A 6,000-nucleotide genomic window follows, 5' to 3' on the forward strand; every position below is an offset into this window, starting at 1 on the left:
GTGGCCCGGTCTCTGTCAAAGGCCGCCATTGACTCTGGGGAGCAACTTGGCACTATCCAGTAGAGCTGAAGCTGCACTTCCAAGTTTATACCCTGAAGAAACTCTCATATGTGCATAAGGAGTTGCATGCCTGAATGTTTATTTCACTATTGTATTCTTCGCATTAACTTTTTTTTTTCCTATGGAAAATTCCAAATATATACAAAAGTTTACATAGAAGTTTAATATACCACTCAGCATCAGTAATAATCACTTCACAACTAATCTCATCTGATCTAAATCCCACCCACTCACCATCACTCCTATATTATTTCAGAGTATATTCTAGACATCATATCATCTCATCCATAAATATTTCAGTATAAATACATAACATATGCTGAATAGATGTATATATACAAATATTATACCTCAAAAATAAAAAATTTTTAAAAAGTAACCAAAAAACCAACCATGATATTAAATCAAAGATGCAATAACAATAATTTCTTAATGTCTTTAATTAACAGGCCAGAGTTCAAATTTTTAATTTTTTTTCATAAATTTGATCATTCTTGAGACAATTGGAACTATGGAAATGATGGGATATTTAATTATATTTTGAAACTTATTATTTTAAGTATGATGTTTTTGTGTTTTTTAAGTCTTATGCTGAAATATTTATAGATAAATGATATGCTATCTGGAATTTGCTTCAAAATGGCATAATGGGAGTAGAGATTAAACAAGATTGGCTATGAATTGATTATTGTTGAAGCTGAGAGATGGGTACATGGGGTTTATTATACTATCTTCTCTGCTTTTTCATATATTTGAAATTTTCCATAAGAAAACATTTTAAAAAGCAGATCTAAATAGTACATTGTTTCTGCATAGAAAGAGAGAGAAGACAGAACAAAAAAAAAGGAAAAAGGGGCAAGATAAACACAAAATTAAGAGCATAGTTACCTGGGAGTAGTTAAGATTATTGGAAACATTCTTACTAGTTCTCAGTTGTGAGTAACCTTCATGTTATTTTTTAAACTAAAATATTAAATGATAGATAAAATAAAAGAGTGTTATTTATGTACCAATGCCAATATGTGGTGTCACAGACCAAGGATTAGAATTAGTCCCATTTGGTGCACTTGAGTCTTCTATTCCAGTTCACCTTTTTTTTAAATGGTGAGGATACAATACACCGACTTCCTGACCTTCCCCAACTGACATGACTGACAGCCTGGGAAACACAGGACAATGTGATGGTTAGTGTCTCTTCAAATTCTCAGATCCAAAAAGGCTAAAGTTGGTTTAATCTATGCAGTAGGCATTAGCTCTGATTACAAATATCAGCAGTAAAAAGGGGGCTTCTGCTGACTTCTGTTTAAGAAAACATAAGGACTGCTCTCTTTTGCTGGATCCTCCTCCTCTTCCTGACCTCTAATGGGTGGAGGGCCCTGGGACTAGGTCCTCGAATGCTTTTCTTCTCTCCCTCTATCCAAGCCTAAGTGATATCATCCAATTCTTGGGTATTATATACCATCTACATGCTAGTGACTCCCAAATTTGTATTTTCATCACCTACCTTTCCTCTGAATTTCAGATTCCTTTATCTAACTGCCTACATGATGTTTCCATTAGGATATCTGATTCTATTCTTAAACCAAACTCTAGATCCTTCCCCAAATCTTACTAGTCCCAGTAAATTGCCATGGTTGATCCAGGCCAAAAGCTATGCCATCATCGTTGACTCCTCTCTTTCTCTCACGAGCAAATCCTCTTGTCCCTACCTTCCTATTTCTAGAGACGTCTCTACCATCTCTACCTCTAAGGCGTGTTCCAGATCTGACCACTACTGGCCACTTCTTAGAGACCACGGCTAGCATGTTAGTCCACCCTGTCAATGCTCAGGATTCATGGAAGGAACTTACCTTTCTATGTTTTCCTTTCACGACCAGAATGTTTCCCTGCCCTCCTGACTTCTCTGTACCACTTACCACTCCACAGCAGGAACTTGTGCCTCTGCAGTGTCTCCCTAGCAGGGTGCAGGTAGACACTCCCAAATCTTTCAGGAGCTTCTACCTTCTCCCTACCTCATCCCCTCATCCTACTCCCCCCCTTGTCCCTCCATCCGCTCCGCCGCTCACAAGCCTGGTAGGAGCCTCCACCCTTATGACTAAGGCCTGTCCTTTTCCTTGATTCTTCCTTCTCACCATAGAGCTAATTCCCTCCATTACTGGGTGCTACATCCTTTACACCACATCCAATTTCCCTCTTCCAACCCCCAGCTTAACTTTCACGGTGGACAAGGTACAGAGAGTTTACCAACAAAAGAAATACTTATCCGGATGGAAGTCAAAAATATTTATGCCCACTGCACTACTCTTAACATTCCCACACCTGGTAATTTTCATCACAGATCAGATTTGTGAAAGGTGTGTGATTATCAGGTTTCTATCAGAGGACTTCGGATTTTCTCCCTATTCTTTCTTTAATAAGAGATTGCATGTAAAATGTATAAAAAGTGGCCCGCCATTTATTCCTCCTCCTTTCATCCTTCCAGAGTCTTAAAGAATGTTCACTAAGCCTTAGAGAAAGCTTTAGCCTCGAGAAAACCTTTCCAGCTCTTTGTCTGCCCCAATCCTTTGCTGTACCTTCCATCTTTTCCACCGCAACGTCTCCTCTCCTGGGGCCCGAACACCCTCACCCGCCTCCTCTGTGAAGGGCTCTTACCTAGAAAATCTACTGCATGCTCTGCATGCTCTGCAGCTTTCTGTCACCATAGCTGCGGCTTCCTTTCCCCCACAGGTCCACGGCCCCTCCATGCCCATCGCCTTCCTCAACCCTCACTCCTGACCTTGCTTTCGGCAGAAGCCTCCTTCAGCTCTTTCAGGGCCAGTCGCCATCATGGTTTATGATATTCCAATATTTTCTCCATTTCTGAATGGAGACCTAAAAAACAGGGCTGAAGACACCTGCCTGAGATCACAGGGTCTACTGCCACCTGGACTTCACACCAACATTTTCTAATTCGCAGGCCATTCAGAGGCCTGGGATTAAAGTGGCAGCTTCCAGAGAGCCTTGCTTTACTCATCACCTTTCTCACTGATTCAAGGCACATGCCTGTCTGGGCCTCTTAACCTGCCAGCTAGCACTTGCAATTACACAAGGAACCCAAAGTAGATGCCCTTCTCCATTTAATGGGAAATATTCTTGTTCAGTCCTGCCTTAAATAAGTAATGGGCTGGAGAATTGTCCTTTGTATTTTTTGTTCTTACCATGGCCCTTTTTATGATGCCACAGAGACAAACAGACCTCTGTGGAAATTGTGCCTTCAGAGCTGGTGGCTGCTACCTGCAAGCATCCTGAAAAGCAAACTTGGTGCTGATAACAGATTTGACTTTCTCAGGAACAGAACCTTCTGCTCACCAGAGAACACTTCTATTGAAGTGTGAGGCCACATAGACAGACCGACCCTGTCCCCTTGACTTGCCAAACACATCACACTAGCAGGGGAGGCGGGGTGCAAATAAACTAACCAGATTCTGTCACCCTGCTCAGTTTTGTCTTCGAAAAGTCCCCCATGCTGTCTCTTCCCCATCTTGGGTACATCCATAACGAGGGCTACCACCAGCCGAGTGGCATGGCTTTGGCTTTTGGGAAATCATAGCCCTCAGGTCAGGCAGGAGACCATTTAAAGACTGGTTGACTCTTCTCCAGTTGGGTGACTCTTCAACAGTGGCCAAGCCCTCACCTGTGGCAAGCTACCATGTTAGCATTCATCGTGCCAATGCCACCAAACCAATCTTAACAGAGCACAGCCCCTACCCTTTGGAAGCTTCTAGAGTTTACACACACACACACACACACACACACACACACTCACACACTGTCCTAAAGGATGTAAGAAAAGTACAAAGTGCCAAAGAGTTTAGAGGCAAAAAGTCACATTTAATTGGAAAGAAGAGAAGCTTCACCTATAAGATAGATTTATCTCTTAGCACACAGAAAACAACATTCAAGACGCATAAACATATTTAAAAATTGAATCTCCCATGATGATTATGTTCATTACACCTGTCACCTCAGGGAAATGCACTCAAATATTCCAAGTTTATGTGAACCCCGTACTTCGTTTCCCAGCTGAGGCACTTTATTCAGTTTGATCAGAATGTCACAAAGGACATGGGTCCTGACCAAAGGCCACCAGGGAGTGTACTGACTAATCTCTATTTCTTATTTTATTTTATAACCACATCATATTTTCTATGTTCTAGGTACTGTTCAAAGCACTTTGCAGATATTAACGTTTTAATCCTCACAAGCACCCAAGAGGTACTACTGTCCCCATTTTACAAATGATGAAACTGAGGCACAGAATATATAACTTACCCAGATCACATAGCTAATGCAATTCAAATCCTAGCTAATGAGATCCAAACTCATGTAGTCTGTGATCTTAACCACTACACTGCTTATCGCCTTAATTATAACAGTCCTCTCAGGTGAATCTATGATGGAGACAATTTGCCATGAGTCTCTCATGTTTCTGCACATCTCTGAGCAGAGGCACGACTTCTTTCGTTCCTAACTATTGTTTCAAGGATGTTTGCATAACGAATTGCTTTTGGAAGATAAGAGTTATTATCTCCCTCTGGAGCAAAGGGCAGACATATTTACTGCTCATTAATATGCAGGGTTACTCTCCTGGAATGTAATCAACAGGTGACATCTGGACTTCTTTAAATCTCTTTGTAGAATTAGGGCTCAGAGAACAAATGCTGACATTATGGCTACTACTATTGCTGAGATAATAACATCTTTTGTCTCTGACCCAAGTGTCTCCTGTCTTCTGCCACATCCACGAAACTGTGCTAGGCTGTTAACTTGCAAGTGGTGTAAGTTAACAGAAGACTTTCTAAAGGAGGCAATGTTTGAGCCATGTCTCGAAGGAAGTGATGGAGATGAAAGTGTCCTGGAAGGAGAAAGACATGTAAAGTGAAGGAATAGGGGTATGCATGATACTGCAGGGTGTGGCTAGGCTTCATGGCTCCAAGTTTCAGTCTCCCTAGTAATATCTCCATCGGAATAAACTTAGTTTTAGATAAGTTTTCTTGTATATCTTTCAACTTATCTTTAGAAGCTACAACATGATTTTATTTTCTCACTTTGTCAAACTCACCACCCATGAGCTGAGAAAACCACGTGATGGAAATTCATTCTGCCTTAAACTTTTCTGATTGCCTTGGCCCCTGGGAATCCGGCTTCCTGAAGATAAACATCAAGGTTCAGCAAGAGCTCAGATGACGTCAGTGACAGCTTGGGTCCAAGGTGGAGTCCTGTTCATCAAGAACCCTAACTCTCTCTCTTCACACAATATGTGTGCCTGCCACTGGACTGATGTTTACGTCCTTTGTTACTAGTTTTACTCCTAACATTTGTTGCAATAAAATATCTTGGGGCTTAATTGATATCAACTCTTAATTGTATGTCCACATTTAAGATATTGTTTCTAACCTGAGTGTATTAAAAGGCATCTTGAAGATTAAAATGGAAGACTTAGTTTATTCCACCAATATGTGAATATCTGATGTTGGGTTGCCCCCAGAAGCAGAGCTTGAGACAAGGATTCAAATGTGAATAGTATAATCCTGCTAGAAAACCCTGGGAGTCAGCTCAGTGTACATACCTCATAGTTCTCCCTCCTGGGAGTGAAGCAGCTGGAGGATTTGTAAACCAGCTCCTGTCAGTCTTCGGTTGAAGGCTGTTGGTGGGTGAGAGGACTCAGGAGGAGAAGACGGTCAGCCCCCCAGCCCTGCTACTCCCAGGCAAAGCGATGCAGACGCTGGCAGGAGGACATGAGCCGGCACCCACTGTAGTGGTGAGGCCTGAGGGACACAAAAAGGACACTGCTTTAGACTGAAAGGCCTCTCCTGCTAAGCAAATGACACTGATTCACCCCACCCTAGAAAAGAAAGTTACAAGGAAAAATAATCTTCTGATGGAATGGCTAAAAATCCA

General features: G+C 41.7%; 1 protein-coding gene across 9 annotated transcripts in view; it reads right to left on the reverse strand.

Moving 5' to 3' along the window:
• Nucleotides 1-6,000, reverse strand: part of RMI1 (RecQ mediated genome instability 1) — a 226,723-nt gene that overhangs the window by 76,492 nt on the left and 144,231 nt on the right. For all 9 annotated transcript variants that reach the window (XR_005655580.1, XR_005655581.1, XR_005655573.1 and 6 more), the window contains one exon: nt 5,669-5,867. The gene's annotated coding sequence lies outside the window, so the exon portion shown is untranslated. The remainder of the gene's footprint in view (nt 1-5,668; nt 5,868-6,000) is intronic.

The sequence above is a fragment of the Pteropus medius genome, unplaced genomic scaffold (assembly GCF_902729225.1).
Source record: "Pteropus medius unplaced genomic scaffold, Ma_sr-lr_union100, whole genome shotgun sequence".
NCBI lineage: Eukaryota > Metazoa > Chordata > Mammalia > Chiroptera > Pteropodidae > Pteropus > Pteropus medius.